The sequence below is a fragment of the Mirounga angustirostris genome, unplaced genomic scaffold (assembly GCF_029215605.1).
Source record: "Mirounga angustirostris isolate CCGP_5_RB_7025 unplaced genomic scaffold, mMirAng1.0.hap1 SCAF_2, whole genome shotgun sequence".
NCBI classification, from domain to species: domain Eukaryota; kingdom Metazoa; phylum Chordata; class Mammalia; order Carnivora; family Phocidae; genus Mirounga; species Mirounga angustirostris.
Window position 1 is genome coordinate 28,743,897 of NW_026991710.1, and position 19,982 is coordinate 28,763,878.

Genomic DNA, 19,982 nt, shown 5'->3' on the forward strand with positions numbered 1-19,982 from the left:
AATGTGTTTATCCAAGATGGATGTTTTTCAAGTGGAGGCCTTGGCAATCAAAAGTTTAGTGTCAAGCACTCACATTACAATAAAAAAGAAAAATCAAAACAAAACGAACTAACTGTCAAGTGTTTACACTGCACATTATTCTGGAAATTATCTCAAATATTTTTTTTTTAAATGGGGCATAAATTTTGAAAGAAGACAAAATCATAATCATTTGCAGTTGATAAAATAATTCAATTGAAATACCCAAGACAATCAAGTAAAATCTAGGAGAACAATTAATTGACTTTAGTACAGTGACTAAAAAAGAGTATTTTTTGATGGTTGTCACTCAGTTGGAAAACAGTACCAGAAAGCAAACACAAAAATTTCTCTATGCCATCTCATAATGTGAAACTAAAAAGAAACTTCATTTAAAATGGGTTGAGGTTGGGGGGGTGGGCGCCTGGGTGGATCAGTAGGTTAAGCATTTGCCTTTGACTCAGGTTGTGATCCCAGGGTCCTGGGATTGAGCCTTGCATTGCATCGGGGCTCTTTGCTCAGCGAAGAGCCTGCTTCTCCCTCTCCTTCTGTTGGCTGCTCCCCCTGTTTGTGCTCTCTCTCTCTCTCTCTGTCAAATAAAGAAAATCTTTAAAAACACATAAAAACAAATAAATAAATAAATAATAAAATAAAATGGATTTGGGAGGACAGAGGGGTTTGCTCTCCCACCCACATCATGCACTGATGAATGCCATCAATTGCATTCCAAAAAGGAAGAAGCCTATTTATTCCTCTAGCAGGAGAGTTTCTCCTTGCCCAGCAACAAGCTCAACCAATAGTAGAACTCAGCCAATGAGAAATGGGTACCACCCTGAACTTTCACTTCCCTCCAATGTACTTTTGTTCAAAGCAACCCCTCCCAACTTCCTTCTTCTCTCTATAAAGTTCCTCTCCTTTTATCTTTGGACTTGCCTATCGTTTGACATAGCTTGCATGTCCCAAATTTCAATACTTCTATTCTCCAGTACACCCATTTTGCTGGTAAAATAACTAGGTGTTTTATTTTTAAGGTCAACACATATAACAAAATAAATTTGAGAAAGTTTAGTTTGATAAAGACAAAAAATTTAAAATAAAAACATCTCATTGTGATTAGAATTATCACCTGTTGTTGTATTTGTATAAACACTTTTTTCCTTTTCTCTATATAGACAAGGCATTAGAGTTATCCAAGTCTGTTACTTATATATGTTTAATATATATATATAGATAGATAGATAGATAGATGGATTTAGTACAGTTATATATATTTAGTGTCAGGAAACCTACATACATGCCCAAAACCCACAGATGACTATGGCTAGAAGATCCATACAAATAAATGCTAGTTATTCTTTTCATTCCTCAGAAAATATAGAGGTCATAATAGGTGCACTACACATGCTTATCACATGAATAAATGATATAGAATAAATGAATAATATAATATTATTAAATGTTGGTCTGATACCGTCAAAAAATCAGAAGTTTTTATTTTAGTTTTCAAAGGTTTAGGTATGGGTAGTTAAAAAAGGAAAATATGCCCCTCCAAGCAGTTTTAGGCTCAAGGTAGTGCGGCTTTTACACTAGAGTGTTTACCTGACTTCCAGTGAAGACATAGGTTCAAACAAATGTTTTGCACCTGCAGAGAAGAAAAGGCCCAAGATGAAGTCTAAATATCACGGCAAAAGGGACAAGGGCTATGTAGGGCAATCCTGACTCCTGGGCTCTCCGTGTGCTCTGGAATAGATTAAATGCTTGAAAAGGAAGAATATGTTTTGGCAGCATTGCTAGATCTATATCCCTAGGGCAAAATTGAAGACATAGTTGCATTCAATACAGACATAGATCTCCAGGAAGATATTTTCATAAGCAAGCGTTGCAGGCTTTCAGCTGTGCGTGCCAAGAATATCTCAGGAAACAGAGTGCAGGCCTGGAATGCACATGCTGGCTTAGAGAGGAGACTGTTGAAACAGTAAGTGTTTCAGTGACACCCATGGCAGCAGGAGATGGCAACAATGGTAGTATCAGCAGCAAAAAAAGGGCTATTTTTCCATTTATAAATGCAACTGAACATATGGTTAGCTTAATTAGGACTTTTCTCATTAGAATAGGCAGCCTCCACTGAAGCACCCTCGAAAGAGAATCTGCATGAATAGCGATCTATAGGTTTGCAAAAAGACCATTTAATAAGTTGGGAACCAAGAAGTCAGCTATGAGCATCTGTGCAACATTTGCTGATTTTTACCATATTTAGTCACTCTCTGCTGTTACCAGCAGCCCTCGAGCCACATTCAAAACTCCCATTGATAAGAATGGTTCATTTAATGCCACCTTTGTAGAGTCTGCCAGTAGTTAGAAGTTGAAGCACCATTAAAACACAAGAAGATATTAGCAGAGCTGTATGCAAAGAAAGCATACGATCGTATGTTGTAATTATGTTAAAGTTACAGGTGAAACATGTAAAATAAATTTGGGATTCTCCCATAAGGAATTTTCTTAACACTGACAGACCACATTCTCTTTCTTCTCCGCAAAAAAATAAAATGAAAATGAAAATGATACTAATATGCGAACCTCTTTCAGTATAGATGGACATTAGGATGAGAGCATAATTCTTTGGGAGAGGCCATTGTTTTATGTTTCTTTGTGTACCTAACATTTAGGATTTTGAGCGAGGCAGGGATAGGAGGCTGATTAAGGAGCAGGTCCTTACAATTACAATCTCTGGTTAAATTTGGACAAAGAAGCAACGGTGGGTGATATTTTTGTTCAAAATGTAAAGATGCAAATAAGCAATTAGGACAGGAAGTTAAGGGCCCAGACTTCAGAATTAGAAGAACTGGTTTCAAATATCCATTACTCCACTTCACCTTAGACAAATTACTTACCTTCACTTAGCTCATTTCACAATCAATAAGATGGATGCATTAACATTACTCTGCCTCAGAGGGTGGGTGTGAATGGTAACCATGATAAAGCATTTAAAATATTTAGCGACACATCTACCACAGAGGCAGAGCTTATTAAATACAAGATGTTATGATTAAGAACACATGGATTTTAGTGCTTAAATTATTTGGATTTGAGGCCCAATCCTTCTTTGTATTTCATTTATGTCAATGGAGTCACAAACTCAGTTGCTTTGAGTCAGAGTTTCCTAATTGGTTTTAAAATTATCAAAATCAGGGAAATCCAAATCAAAACCTCAAAGAGATACCACCTCACACCAGTCAGAATGGCTAAAATTAACAAGTCAGGAAACGACAGATGTTGGCGGGGATGTGGAGAAAGGGGAACCCTCTTGCACTGTTGGTGGGAATGCAAGCTGGTGCAGCCACTCTGGAAAACTGTATGGAGGTTCCTCAAAAAGTTGAAAATAGAGCTACCATATGATCCAGTAATTGCACTACTGGGTATTTACCCCAAAGATACAAAAGTAGGGATCCGAAGGGGTACGTGCACCCCGATGTTTATAGCAGCAATGTCCACAATAGCCAAACTGTGGAAAGAGCCAAGATGTCCATCGACAGATGAATGGATAAAGAAGATGTGGTATATATATACAATGGAATATTATGCAGCCATCAAAAGGAATGAGATCTTGCCATTTGCAACAACGTGGATGGAACTGGAGGGTATTATGTTGAGTGAAATAAGTCAAACAGAGAAAGACATGTATCATATGATCTCACTGATATGAGGAATTCTTAATCGCAGGAAACAAACTGAGTGTTGCTGGAGTGGGGGGTGGGGTGGGAGGGATGGGGTGACTGGGTGATAGACACTGGGGAGGGTATGTGCTCTGGTAAGCGCTGTGAATTGTGCAAGACTGTTGAATCTCAGATCTGTACCTCTGAAACAAATAATGCAATATATGTTAAGAAAAAAAAAGAAGAAGAAGAAGGTAGCGGGAGGGGAAGAATGAAGCAGGGGAAATCGGAGGGGTAGACGAACCATGAGAGACGATGGACTCTGAGAAACAAACTGAGGGTTCTAGAGGGGAGGGGGGTGGGAGGACGGGTTAGCCTGGTGGTGGGTATTGAGGAGGGCACGTTCTGCATGGAGCACTGGGTGTTATGCACAAACAATGAATCATGGAACATTTCATCTAAAACTAATGATGTAATGTATGGGGATTAACATAAGAATAAAAAAAAATAAAATAAAATAAAATTATCAAAATCAGCCAGGGTACTTGTTAAAAATCTAGGTTCTCAAGGTCTTCCCCCGGAGATTTCAATTTACTAGAAATAGGGAAGGGCATGGAAATCCACCAAGTTTTGGAAATATAAGCCATGTGGCTAAAAATTAAACAATCCAAGTAAACATTTCTTAGTGCCTTATAACAAAACAGGTAATAACCTGGAAAAGATATATAAAGTCATTTTGTCTCTTCATATTTCTTAAAGATTTAAGTAAATGCTAAATACTTGCTCTTCATAACTGAGACTTATTAATCCTTTAGTTCTTTGAAGGAAAAACAAATAGCTAAAATGCTCCCAATGTAAATTGAGTGTAGTCAACTGGATTAATTAACAACAACAAAAATAACCCTAAACCAGGGCTTATTATATCACTTCGTAATGTTCTGAACAGCCTGGAAAATCAAGTTAATGTCATTGACTCTAGCTGGACACTTAGGTAAATGTAGAGAAATGTGTACTGAGTTATTTAGACATTATAAACAAAATGCCTTAGAATAATTTTGTTTTATTGTTATTTATACATCGTTGTCGTACACTTCTTCTAAGAAAACACAGTCTTTATTTAAAAACAAAAAACAAAAACCCTGAATATCTGAGTTTGAAATCAGGAGGTGAAATTCCTAGTATTGATTTAATAAAATTTCTCAATCCTTTGATATTCACTTCTCCTTACTCAATTTTATTCTAATTGGTGCCAACACCATCTTGACATGCTGGACATTTGTTGATCTGGCCTCAGCAGACCAAAATGCCTTCTCTTCACTCTTGTTCAAGTAAATAAAATACAATGAAAGATTTCAAAAAGATTTTTGACATTCCAAATGAATAAAAAATTGGGGCTTATAATGAAGTTCTCAAAACTCCATCAACAAGTTGTTTTCCAGGGTTTCCCTATTTTTCTTACTCTCTCCAGACTATAAGCCATTATCTTGAAAGAGACCTTCACTTCCAATTTGTGGGCCTATTTTTCCAAAGCAGTAACAACCTAGAATTCTCCCTTGAGAGGTGATCATTGAAATTCAGATATCTTCAAATACAAAATCTATAATAATGAATCCTCTCCCCAGCTTACCAAGGCCTTACTTCTACTTACTGACTTAATTCCAGCTTCTAGTCTGCATACAAACAATTTAATAGGAAATTTATACCAGATATCACCTGTTAACTATCATTTTTAGATGACATTATAATTCTTACTACAGTGCTATTTTCTCATCATTCTCTATTTTTCACTCTGTGTGTGTGTGGTAAATTGCATCAATAAATTGTGAAGAAAGAGCCATATTATTATAAATATTCTGGCATTGTCATTTTAAAAATGAGTAATTTGTTGAAGGTCATTAAGTAAACTCCTGCAAAGTTACCAAGGCAAATTTTTTTTTTTTTAAGATTTTATTTATTTATTTGAGAGAGAGAGAGAGAATGAGAGAGAACACATGAGAGGGGGGAGGGTCAGAGGGAGAAGCAGACTCCCTGCCGAGCAGGGAGCCCGATGTGGGACTCGATCCAGGGACTCCAGGATCATGACCTGAGCTGAAGGCAGTCGCTTAACCAACTGAGCCACCCAGGCGCCCCACCAAGGCAAATTTTTAAAAAAGATTTTATGTATTTATTTGAGTCAGGGAGAGAGAGAGAGAGGGAGAGAATGAGTGAAGGTGAAGAGGCAGAAGGAGAGGAAGAAGCAGACTCCCCGCTGATCAGGGACCCCCAAAGCAGGGCTCCATCCCAGGACCCTGGAATCCTGATCTGAGCCAAAGGCAGAGGCTTAACCGACTGAGCCACCCAGGCACCCCACGAAGGCAAATATAACAACAAAGAAACTTTCCTTCTGTATCACCAAAATAGACTAAATATTATTTCTTTCCTTCTATATATTTCCTAACCGTTGTGATGGAAGACAACCCTCCTTGGGCTTTTCATGTTTCTGCAAATCTTGGAGCTGAGACAGTGATTTAAATTTGTTTCAGACTATTTTTTTCAAGAAGGTTTGTATAGTGAACAGACTTGGTGTCGAGTGAGATACTATATCCCTCCAGAAGAAAGGGCGGGCATGCTTCCTACCATTTTATGAAAGATCTGGGTTCCCTAATCTTAGGGTCTTTCTCCTAATATGAGACTCACAATGTGTACAAGTATGCTCTGGCCCTCTTCACTTGGTCGCATAGAAATCAGTGGTCAGAAGACCAATGAGAAATGATGATACAATGGCTATTGCCATTGCTCCGATTAATAAATTGTCTTTTTCTCTGACCTAGGAGACTCATGTCTTCTACCAGCGTCTATGAAAATCTGGATACTAACTTGTTGGTTTGCAAATAAGGTAAAATCTAAAACACTTCCCAATCCTTGGCAGATATAGATAATTTCTTTTGTGTAAACTGCCTTTTAGTTATCCTGACTATGTGCTCTGCAATCTGCCCTGAAGCTCTAAAGTTAGTGGGGATCCTGGGGCACCTGGGTGGTTCAGTTGGCTAAGCGGCTGCCTTTGGCCCAGGTCATGATCCCAGGATCCTGGGATCGAACTCTGCATTCGGCTCTCTGCTTAGTGGAGAGCGTACTTCTCCCTCTGCCCCTCCCCCCATCCCCGGCTCATGCATGCATGCGAGTGTGCGCTCTCTCTCTCCCTCTCTCTATCTCAAATAAAAAAAATCTTTAAAGTTAATGGGGATCCTGATATTAACGGTGTTATGAAAGGAAGGGAGAATTTAAAATGGGTCAATTATGTTGTTGTAAAATATGTATTTTGATTTCCAAAATCAAAAATTTTAAACTATGGAAAAGTATACTTAATGTACCAACTAGATCTCTGATAATACAAGGATATTCCTGCAAATGAATTTTCATCTGTTTGGCTCTGGTCTCCTTCAAATACACCTGTATCTCCTTTCCATTCTAATCAAATATGATTGCTCTCAGGGGAAAAGCTCTGCTGTCTTTCTACTGAGTCATTTTTTTTTCTGAGTGAACTCTACAGAAGTAGCAATTCTAAGTCACACATCAAACAGCCAAACTGATGAGTGGTTAGGAATTAAGGTTATAAAAAGTTCCAAGAACAGAGATTCTTAGTTTAGGTAGTAGGGGAGAAAAAGTGATAGAGAAGTTTAAGATTTTTCCAAGCTAGTCAGAGAGCTGATAAGATTCAGGGCAAAAAGCATAAGCACAGTGTTTATAGCTCAAAGATAAGAATTGGTTTGAGAAAGAAGAGAGATTATGGAGATGATGCCAGAACATTGCAGAGACCATCTTCATTTTATTTATTTACTCTTCAACAACCTCCAAAACTCCTTATGTATATATATATTTTTTAAATATAACCTGTGCTTTTTTTCTGTTTGAGAAAACACCACCTCCCACCACCTGCTGATGCCCTGCCCTCCTTAACCTCTGAGCAAAGCAAATGTTCTATGAACTATATTTTTTTAACCTTGCTTAAATATAGCATCACTTAATAAAAATTATCCATCACTCATCTTTTCCATCATTCAAAATAGGATTTTCACTTCCCATTGACGTTTTCTTATTTTACTTTGCATGTAGATTCTGCTTAATATACCATTCCCTTGGGTTTATAAAAAGGGATGCTAGATTTTCCTTTCTCTCTAATTTGTTACTAGCCTCAGAGGGGTATTGACAATGATTCCTAATTCTTTTGAACCCTCTCCCAGTGTACCCTGCTAAATGCCAATGATACCTTCCTGCCTTCAGGAGACTATTTCCCTGCTGCCTCACTTCTGATATTCTTAATCTCTGAATTATGGTGCCATGTAAAAAATATGTTGTGGTATTGGTCATACTTTTTATTCATTTTGGTTCTCTTGATTATTTTTGCCATTATCACTAGAAACAATGTCCATGCAAGTAGGAAAGAGATACATGGAGTAGTAACATTTTAACTTAACACCATCAGACAGTATTTTCAAAGCTAAAATCAACAGAATTGATGCCAAGAAGAATTAACATGTAGCTCAATATTATCGTTCATGGGAAGAAAGCCAAGAGACTAATTGATGTGCCTTGCCAAAACTCTGTAACCTTTTAATGTGAGCACTGTCTTTCAGGATTGTTATTTTTACAGGGAAAAATAATCACAAACTCACTTTTTATAAAAAATTGTCTATTGTGCGATAAGGAATTAAAAGAAAAAAAAAGAGCTATATTGTAGTCTCATACTGAATATTACTTTTCCACATTATTTAAAAACAGTTTTCCAAATACTGTACTTTTTGCAGTATGTTTAGCAATAAATTGGGCACATAAATAGATTTGCTACGTTAAGATGTATCATAAAAGGTGAAACCAGTGTTGTGTTGGACCCAGCTTAAACTGGTTTGCAAGTGACAACTCTCCATATCTCTCCCAACTTCAAGATTCATGACAATATACGGTAGATTAAAACTGGCCATTATGGTAGTATTGCTAACACAAAATTGACAAAAGCTATATTAGGGCTTTGTAAATTATTTTTTTTCTGAAGAGCTGGTTTACTGCAACACAGCTGTTTACAACCAAAGATATAAACATAAAATCATAGGTTATTATTAAACCTCAGATGTTACATCTTTTGTTCAAAATGCTCACCTCTTACATAAGCTTAAGGAAGTCTACACGGAACTATCAGATTGTGAGTTCAATGCAGATATCAATTAGTGCTTAATATTACTTATTCTAGCGATTCCTACTCAAATCATTACTAAGTAAAAAAAAGGTAGTAAAAGAAGTATTAGGGTTGACTATACGGGTATGCAGAGGCTCTATTCTCTACTTATAATAGAAATCTAACAAGAACAAGAGACTTGAAGAACTACTCTAATATTATCTTTTCCCATTTTTATTCTTTTAAAATATTTTGATTTGATTTGAAAGATTATTTCTCAGTGATCATACCTTACAGTATTTTTCAATCTTTAGAATATAGCATGTATTTTCAAAGACAGATTGCCAGGTGTGTAAAAATTTTTTAATCACAACTTATTAAAACACCACCTAATTCAGGTTAACATTCTGTATCTCAAAGTTTAAATCCATGCCTATAAAATCTAATGGTTTATTTAGTTCATGTTATAAAATCCATGTTATAAAATATGGTTCTATGTTCTTTCCTCCATGGCACGTTTAAGGTTTATAACTACACATTTGTGTAATTTTTAATCAATATTTTTTTTCTCACAGGGTAGGGGCTAATTCTGTTTTTCTTACTATTATACCTCAAGGGATAACACATTTCTGACAAATAATAAATAATTTTTGAAAGAACAAATGAATGGACAGAAAAATAAACAAAATATTTTTAATATGGTCTAAGTATTCTTTTCAATTATTTCTCCAGAATAATTTTCTCTAAATAGATCAATTTGATGATCACAAGATACTTTTTACTTTACAATCTATATACCTTTAATCTTTTTCTTGTCTCTACTTGGAGTGCTAACCCTAGATTACTGGGTGAATGCCATGCATTTTTAATTATTAGTTCTTTGATACTTTCCTTGTTAAAGTAGGCCAAAGAAAAACTCATGCCTCTATCATTTGTTTAGTTAGATCTGGTTGCAAAACATTAAGAATAATAAATAAGGTTAAATTAAGCTAAAGGTATTCAATAACACAAAAATTGAATCATGTATATTACCTTTTGCATTTGTCTTTCCCTATTTTAATTTACATCCTAAAAAGTGGATTGAGTTACCATGTCCTTCTATTTTCCAGGGTTTTTGTTTGTTTGTTTGTTTGTTTGTTTGTTTTTTAGTGTTTTAGCTACTTTAATTATTGTTGATCACTGACCTGAAGCAAAGAAGCAATTTTCTTGTAAACGTACTAATTACCAACTAAGTGCTTGGTATTTGGGGCATAGAAAGCAAGGAAGAAGAGCAAGAGTTAAGATGCTAATAATGAGTGCTTAAATTTGTAGCATTTCTACTTTCAGAGATCAGGTATCATTTTTCAATGTGAATTTCATGAACAATCTTTATTTACTTTAAATATTCTACCAAAAAAATAGCATTACAGTGCCTTGTTATCCTGAGTCACATTTTTAGATGTGTCACATTGTTAAGACAATGTAGGATAAATAGAACATTTAAATTCCACTCTATTATTGGTTACGATGGGTGCTATTGTTAAAGAGAAAAAAAACGACAGGGAAATCAGAGATTTATCATCATGCTATGTAAAAGCTCTCCAAGTATTTTAGTCTAACACTATAGAATTTCGTCAGACTTTATTATTATATTATTCTAACCAATATGAACATACAGTCTGAAAAAAAATTAAAGTTTTCATTGAATGCATACTTACTCAGAATATACAAAAGGAGATGAAGATGAATTAGATAGCTTTAACATACAAAAAAACAATTTATTTAAAATTAAAAGACACTTCAGCAGCCATCTAATCCTAACCAAACTAAAATAATTATAATAACCAAAATTATATTTAAAATATAAATATAAATGTATTACTATGTTCTATGATTATTAGTTACTGTTACATTTTAAAATGTTATCCCATCTTATATGCTGTCTCACCTTTTTCTAGAAATGTATTTTCATTTCAAACTTGCTCTGCTTAGCTCTTTAGTCTTATAACAACAACAGCAAAAATTTCTTAGCTCTTAAGAGATGTCATGTTTGTATTCTTAAAGTCTAATCATCCAAGAACACCAGGAATAAGGTTCTAGTGTGATCTAGTCTGATCATATCAGACTTTCTGATATGATGCAACGAAGAAAGGTACTTCACAGAAACTGAGGAATGCTGCTTCCCAAGAGTTGTAGGAAGTGTCTTTTGCAATGCCTGGATTTGTGCTGATGGATAACAGGGAGGGTATGAGGGAAACAGACTCAATTCTGTTTCTAAGGTGGGAGTAGGGAGGGTAATCACCAAAGACAGGGTGATGTCATGAGGTATGAGCAGCATAGCCATTGGGTAGCTGTAGTAATGAATAAAAAAAGCAGAGTGGCTCTGGGGCATTTTGGTAAGAAAGAAACTGTCACTCAAAAAGGGGGTTCATATGGCATGTCACAACTATTAGAGGACCTGGGAAGAAACAAGGTTTCTTTTTAACTTTGCTTCTGGCTTAATTTTTTTCTACCCTCCCAGACTGATGTTCAAGATAGGGCTATTCTCTTTCTTCTTCACTCCAAGATGATTTTTATTTATTTATTTTTTTGTACTTAAAAGTTTTATTTTCTTTTATTACCATAAATGAGTGATACTCCTAGTCTGTTTAGGCTGCCATAACAAAAAATACTATAAACTGAGTGGCTTATGAAGAACAGAAATTTATTTTTCACAGTTCTGGAGCCTGAGAAGTCCAAGATTAAGGTGCTAACAGATTTAGTGTCTGGTAAGAGCACACTGTCTAGACAGCTGTCTTTCTGCCTTAGAAGGGACAGAAGGGGCAAGATTGCTTTCCAGGGTTCCAACCTCATTACCTATTCACCTCCAAAAGCCCTCAACTCCCAATACTATTACCTCAGGGGTTAGGATTTCAGTATATGAATTTTGAGGGAAAGGGAGGGCATAAACATTCAGATCATAGCATATTACTATATAAATTTCAGTAATTTTAAGCCATGATTTTTTTTTTTTTCTTTAAAGACAATTTCCCCACTATATTACAGTTTCTGAGGGATCAGAAATCTGGGTATGGGTCAACTGGGTCATCTGCTCAATCTCACAAATCTGCACTCAAAGTATTGTTCAGGATGTGATCTCATTTGAAGGCATGACTGGGTAACTGGGGAATAATCTGCTTCTAAGTTCATTCAAATTGTTGGCAGAATTGATTTCCTTATGGCTGTGGACTCAGCATTTTTTCTGGCTGTAGGTGGAGGCTATAATCTGATCAAAGAAGCCACCTAAAGTTCTTAAAGGCTGCCTACAGTTTGTTGACATATGGCCGTCTCCAAAATAGTCACTTACTTACTTCATTAAGCCTACAATGACTAATGTTTTCTCTCTCATTCTCGCTCTCTCAAATAAATAAATAAATCTTTAAAAAAAAAAATAGTATCCCTTCTCATGGGCACCTGGGTGGCTCAGTTGGTTAAGCGACTGCCTTTGGCTCAGGTCATGATCCTGGAGTCCCGGAATCGAGTCCCGCGTCGGGCTCCCTGCTCGGCGGGGGGTCTGCTTCTCCCTCTGCCCTCTTCCCTCTCGTGCTCTCTGTCTCTCATTCTCTCTCTCAAATAAATAAATAAAATCTTAAAAAAAAAAAAAAAGTCCCTGAGGAAATGATAGTGATATAGGCTATTTTTTAGATAGCTAAAAAATGGCTGATTTTGAAGAAACTATTTTAAAAAATGAGTAACTCTTTTTTTTTTTTTAAAGATTTTATTTATTTGAGAGAGAGAATGAGAGAGAGAGAGAGCATGAGAAGGAGGAGAGTCAGAGGGAGAAGCAGATTCCCTGCTGAGTGGGGAACCTGATGCGGGACTTGATCCCAGGACTGCAGGATCATGACCTGAGCCAAAGGCAGTGGCTTAACCAACTGAGCCACCCAGGCACCCAAAAAATGAGTAACTCTTGACAGGTAATTACAACTTTTCAACACCTAATTAGGAATGCTGTCACACAGGTATCCTTTCTTTTCTTCAGCCACACAAAGTATCTCTTTCATTATAGTGTCCTGTGTACTGTCAATACTATAGGTTCAACAAATGTTTGTTCAAAAAAATATCAGCATAAACAAGTTTGTGTGAACCCACAGTGATACCCGTGTTCCTTGACTCATTCAGAGATCTTGGTTTTTACCTAAAAAATGTATTGGAAATGTAATTGTTTTTCTCTTAAGGAATATTATTCCAAGAAGAAATCACAAAAACAAATTAAGAGAAAGTTGCATTTTTCTGTTGTATATTTTAAAATAAAGCAATCCTTTTATCAAGATGAGCTCATCAGAATTTTAAGAGAATTACTGGCTTTGTGTATCTATCCCTAGTTGTTCAAAGGAGTTTCTTCAGGAGTTAGAGATTAAAGACACTTTGTGGATTCTAACCCATTTCCAGCACCATTTGAACCAAAGGAGCTCCACTTTTATGTTCTTTCAATCTATGATTATCGATTGATCCATATGGTTAGTTCCTCAAAACAAATATCAGTTCTTCTTAAACTTACTTGGAGTTTTTTTTTTTTTTTAAAGATTTTATTTATTTATTTGAGAGAGAGAGTGAGAGAGAGAAAGAGCACAAGAGGGTGAGTGGGAGAGGGAGAAGCAGGCTCCCGCTGAGCAGGGAGCCCGATGCGGGACTCGATCCCGGGACTCCAGGATCATGACCTGAGCCGAAGGCAGTCGCTTAACCAACTGAGCCACCCAGGCGCCCAAACTTACTTGGAGTTTTGAATCTGTTCTAATCTGTATACTGATGTTTATTTAATAGAAATTGGACGAGCTGTTCTAAAAGTTATATGAAAATACCAAGGGTCAAAATAGCATAGAAAATTTTTAAAAAGAAAAAGATCGAGAACCTATTCTATTGCATGTCAAGATTTATTTTAAAGTACAGTGATTAAGAAAGTAGAATTTGGGTACAAAGTGAAACAAATAGGTAAATACAAAATGGAGAAAAAGACACATATTTATAATCAGTTGATTTATAACAGAGCGGTATTTTGGAGCGATATGATGCTTTCAATAAATGATGCTGGCTCAATTGGCTATCCATATTGAAAATGTGAAACTTAATCACTTCTTTTATACCACACACAAAAATTTTGTTCCTGGGGGATTACAGTCATAAATGTGCAACGCTTGCTTCTAAGAAAAAATAGAATATCCTCTTGAATTTGAAGTAGATAATTTCTTTTTTTTTTTTTAAAGATTTTATTTATTTATTTGAGAGAGAGAGAATGAGAGAGAGAGCACATGAGAGGGGGGAGGGTCAAAGGGAGAAGCAGACTCCCTGCCGAGCAGGGAGCCCGATGTGGGACTCGATCCAGGGACTCCAGGATCATGACCTGAGCCGAAGGCAGTCGCCCAACCGACTGAGCCACCCAGGCGCCCTGAAGTAGATAATTTCTTAAACAAGGGAGAGTAAAGTAAAATACAGGAAATATTGATAATCAGATTATAATAAAATTAAGAACTCTGCTAATAGAGGGGTGACAGGCACTCCCATATTGTTGGGGTTAATGCAGAGCATGAAATCGGCCATAATACCTGGCTTGCCAAAATGTAACACGGAGGCCGCTGAGGGCAGGGAGGGTTTCAGAGAAGGGTGTAGGCCTTTGGAATGCGGAGGCCTGCATGACCGCGTTGCCCTTGGAATGCCGCAGGGAGTTACCTTCCCCAAAGCTCTCTTAGCCCAACTGCCCTGTGATCTAAGAGATGTATGCATTGTCCCTTAGGCAATGTTTGGTAGAACACGCAGATTAGCATATCTTATCTTTCCCATAAATCCTCTCAGTTTCAGTAAGACCCTTTGTCACACATCACATGCTTGAAAAACAGTGAAAAGGATATCCTGAAGGACCAATAAAAGCAGGAGCAAAGAAGAGCAAAGGGTCTTCGTCTCTGAGTGTTGACCCCCTTGCCTTCTCTCTTTCACAGCGAAGTTTGGAGTTATCTTTTATCTGTCCGTGCAGAGATTGCTGGCCACTGCCGGCACATGGGTACATTTCAAAACTTCTCTTAAAATCTTAAATTTCTAGGAATCAATCATAAGAACGTCATTAAGAATGTAAAATACTTTCAATGTATTTGCACATCATTATTTGCATTGATAAAATGTTGGAAACAATGAAACTCTCAAATTTAAAATAATGTTTAATATTAAATGTATACAATGGAATATAATATAGCCATTGTACAGGCCATTTAAAGAATTTTTCCATTAAACATTCAAATTATAGAAACTTAAAATGTAGAATACAATGTAACATGAATCAAAAAACAAAACAGGCCAAAGTGTTTTTACACTTAAGAATCTATTTTTTAAGATTATCTATAAAGACTAAAATTTAACAATATTGTAAACGTGAGGTTAGAGAATATATCTATGTAGTTATACACTTGAGAACTAAAGGAACAAATGATTATTGATATATTGATCATATCTCTAACTATGAACCCACTGGATGAAATTATTTTCTTTGATTTATATCAGTATCCTAGAATTTACAGAGAGAGCAGTCCTTATAAAATTGGGCTTCTAAATCTTTTATTTCTTTGTGGGATAAAGAGATGGAGAATGGATGCAAGATAAGAAATTAGAAGGGTCTACTAATTAGAGATCTTCAAAAACAAAATGTGTATTCCCAAGGAGCAGTGAAAGGGAGATAAAGCCCAAACACTAAGAGGCCAATTTATTAAATGCAAGAAGTCAAAGTTTACCGTAAGAAAATGAAGACTTCCTAAATTAAAAAAAAAAGACTCCCTACTCTTCTGGTCTGCCTTTTTGCCTTATTTTTATTTTTCCACCTGTATTTCACGTTACAAAATACAGAACTGATAAGTTCAGAAAGCTCAGTGGCATTCCCTTAACAGCTTCTGGCTAATGGAAAAGACTCTATAGAGTCCTTCCAAGGAATTCCTAATTCTCCGAGTTACTGACCTATCTAAATTGAAGATTACATATCCACTGCATGAGAGTTGCTTACAAACTGAGTAAGCAACCTATTATATATATTGTTATATATATTGTTCAAGCAGCATTGCTAAAAACTGCAAGAAACAACCAATGACCTTCCATATGCAGTCTTCTCATTCAACCAAGATCCTGTGACATTTCACCCACTACATTTTATAAGAATAGCTTTTCTTGGTGGACATCTACATATCAATTTGAGGCCACAATTCAAGGAAAGTTACTTAGAATGAGGTCAGTAGGAATTGCTTTATAGGATGGAGAGTGGAGACAGTGGTCCTTTTTTGCAAAGGACAAAACTCTCTGTCCTTGTCTACTATTTTGAAAACCCTATAGCCCATCTGGTTTGAATTACCATTGTGCTTTAATTTCAGTGAATCAAAATCATATGAGCCAAATGTAGAAACTGTTAGAAGTGGAAATCAATTGAATGAAGGTGGTACTGGGTCAGATTGTTTAATTGGTTCTTTCTGTCAGGAGGAAGAGATGTGGGAAAAGAGAGGATTTTTCCCTAGAGGTAAAGAAGACAGCACAAGGATCACATTTTCTTGCACTGTGTATGCCCAGTGTTCTCTATGCTATGCTCAATATTCCCATCTCCCATGTACATATATCGGCCAAGTCCAATTTTAAGTCCTATATATCAGAATAAATGAGGACAAGCCTGCGTGAAAGAGGATAGTAGGTCAGAAAGTCCCACAAATTACTTGTAAATTTAGTGGAAACACTTGTCTAGTTAAATAAGAGGAAGAAATGGACATAGTTACAGTGCATAGTTTCTACAGACATACTCCAAGTAGGGTTCCTGAGAATAAAGCCAAGAGGATACTATATATAATATTTGTCATCTAATTTGGGTGTATTCAGAGAAATGGCTTTATCTTGGTTCTATAGTTGTTAAATAAAAATAAACATTGGACTGGAAGCTAAGCATGTCTTTTCTGGACTAAGGTTATTAGGTATAAAATTGGAAAATTTATCTAATGTATTCTAATGCTAAATAAGACACTAAAATGAGAGAGTGAGCCTCAATAATCTGATTTTTTTTTTTTAGATCTAACATTCTGAATTGTTCCACATCGATCTTTAGATTTGAAATCATTTTTTCTAGTCAACACTGTACTCCCTGGATTATGGAAAGCATGCATATTTGCACATTGAAATACTAGTGTCTATTAGATGTATATATATATAAAAAAGAATAAAACACACTCTTTGAAAAGGAAGTTATCACTCTTCCCTCACAGGTATGGTGCTGTGGAATTCTTTACTGGCTCCTCTAGTCAGGACAGGTCTTGAAGAAATAGTTGTCTCTTTCAAGTAAGTAGTTCAAAAAAAGGAAAGTGGAGCGTATCTCCCAGAGAAGTGGGTAGGGCAGACATCATTCAAATTGATGCTAATTCCTTTAGAATGACCCATTGAAGTGCTAATGAGGCAGGCTCACTGCCTCTGGTCTAAACGTTCTGAACTTTGCTTCCTCCCTCTGTACTGTACTATCTCTACAGTGCAAAATGAAAGTTACAGCTGTGGACATTCTGCTAAACAGTAGGCCTTTTTCACAAGACAACTGACTACAGGAAATTATAACAAAAGGGGAAAAAACTTTCTAAAGTGCACAATGCTCTTTTACTTATTTTAATGACAAAGATCAGTGACCATCTTCCAGGAAAGCCTCCCAGACAAGCCACAGCTATAATTACTTGGGTGTAATTAATGTCCCAAGAATTAAAACTCCATATTGATGCAAGCATTTTGTTGTCCTCAAGGGTCGCTTTTGAATGTAGATAAGTCCATTTCAGAAATTTAAGCAATTAGCATTCAATTTATGAAAGCTTCAGTCTCAAAACTTGACCTCCACCTTAGGCTTTTAAATTCAGCTTGCAAATCTTAGTAGACTGCATGAACCCGGCAAATTTTAACAAACTTCAAGTAATTTTGTTCTTCTCTACAAATTCAGAAACTTTTAAGCAAAATTTACATATTTAACATATTTGGTTTATTCCAAAGAATTCAATATTCAGATTTAAACTTCTGAGTACTTAAATGATTCTTATGAATATAAATAAATGATATTTACAAATACAGTGAACCTAAACGTCTCTTTCATGCTGTAGCACAATGCACACATTTAATACGATTTTCAGATACAGTATCATGTTAAGTCAGTTACCCACATTTTTTAAATTTGAGTAAATTAAAGGTAGTTATTTCAAAAAGCCAAATTCTCTTAAAAAGACAGGAAGATGTCATCGCACTTTCGTTCTCTGGCTTCCGCTTCTTTATTTGTCATGTACATATTGGCCTCTCTTTGCTTATTTTTTATGCTTACTAATTTCTCAAAGATCATTTTGATTTGAAAAAAAATGTGCGATTTCTCCACCTTTTAATCCTCTATCTTTGATAAGACATTCTCTGTAGTTCTTGCTCTGTATTCCGAATAATTTAATCTACATTTTTTAACTGATTTTTCTCCCTCACCTCTGTCTGTTTTGACCTCTGTCTGCCCCCTTTTCCTATGTTCTTTTGGTCCAATAATCTCATGTTTGCTTTTAATAATTTTAATGCAAGTGATTATTTTATTTTTTAAAGTTCTTTAAAATCACTTTAAAATACTAGTTTACAGTTGTTACCTGTTTTGGGTATATATCTTTTCTTGTAATTTTGTTGTATGTAAAACAATTATTCTGCTTATTGTCCTTTTTCTTTTTATAGATATATGAGATTTGACTTCGGTCCTTTTCTCTATGTATCTTATATTTAGGTGAAGTATATTTTCCTACATTCTTAGGAGGTGTTTCCTGTATTACAGGGGTAGGAATTTTGAGCCAGGATGTTTTTCAGACTACACAGCTCTAGGGTTCCCTCTTCTGTTCCTATTACAAGTGTTAAAACATTTTGATTTAATTCTTTATGATGTATGACTCTTATTTTTCCTTTCTCAGCTTTTGTCCAGAACTACTACTTCTTCTTCTTCTTCTTCTTCTTCTTCTTCTTCTTCTTCTTCTTCTTCTTCTTCTTCTTCTTCTTCTTCTTCTTCTTCTTCTTCTTTTTTTTTTTTTGTCCCTAGATTTCCATTCAATTAGATCACAGGTTTCATACTGTTGAAGGGACTTACCATGGAAGAAAATTTCAGGTTGTAAATTTCCAGTTTATAGGGTCAAAACCATCTCCAAACTGACTGAAAGTCCAGTGATCTTGCACTCAGCAGTAAATTGGAGACTGTAAAGCCTATACCTACTTTTGACTATTCTCAAACCAGGTCATTAAACTTTCTATTGAAGACCTCTTCATTTGAAGGTACTATCTATTGGCTCATTTTCTGGATTCTCCAGTTCTCAAGGAAATGAGAAGTTCCTTGCCTTATCTTTTTCTTTGGCACATTTGCTTTTATGCATCAAATCTTCATGGTTATGCTAATTTGACCCATTCTATTTCCGTTTTATAATTCATAGCAATATGTTTTTTACTAGTTTTGTTGATATTTTCCCTAGTTTTTTTTTTTTTCTTTCTATTTTTTAGTGGAAGAGATTCAAGGAATTAGATTATAAAACAAAAGAAAACATAACCAAACACACCATTGCAGAAATCTTGCTTTCTTGTTCTTTTGTTGTTTAAATACTCTTCATCTACCCATTTACAGTTCAGTATTTGTGGTACATTTTGTATGATTTTATTTTATCTTGAGGAGTGCCAACTTTATTACCAAAGAATAATTTTTTAAGATAAAATTTTATTTTTTTCTTCTTAAAATTATAAAATTATCTTATACTCATTTTTTCATGTGTATCATCCTCTCTCAAGTATTTTGCAAACTCCTTGCTTTCCCCTCACTTTTTTTGGCCCAATGTAACTCTGCTCTGTATGCTTTCATAATACATTAGTAAGACTGACTTAAGGTTTGATATTTAAGTGATAAAATTTATTCAGTAAAATTAAGATATAAATGATTTTGTGGTGGTTTATCCAGGGTGGAGTTAGCTGAGGTAGTGTAAAGTGATTTATGTAACTGAGTATTAACTATTAAAACAAATACTTTGTTTGGTTTGTTTTTTTAGTGTGTCATTACTTTTTCAAAAATCACTTAAAATAATATATTGTAAACTTCTTCCATTTTTTTTTTATTACTACTAATATTACTAATACTACTTGCAGGTAAATGTCCTTTCATGAATTCA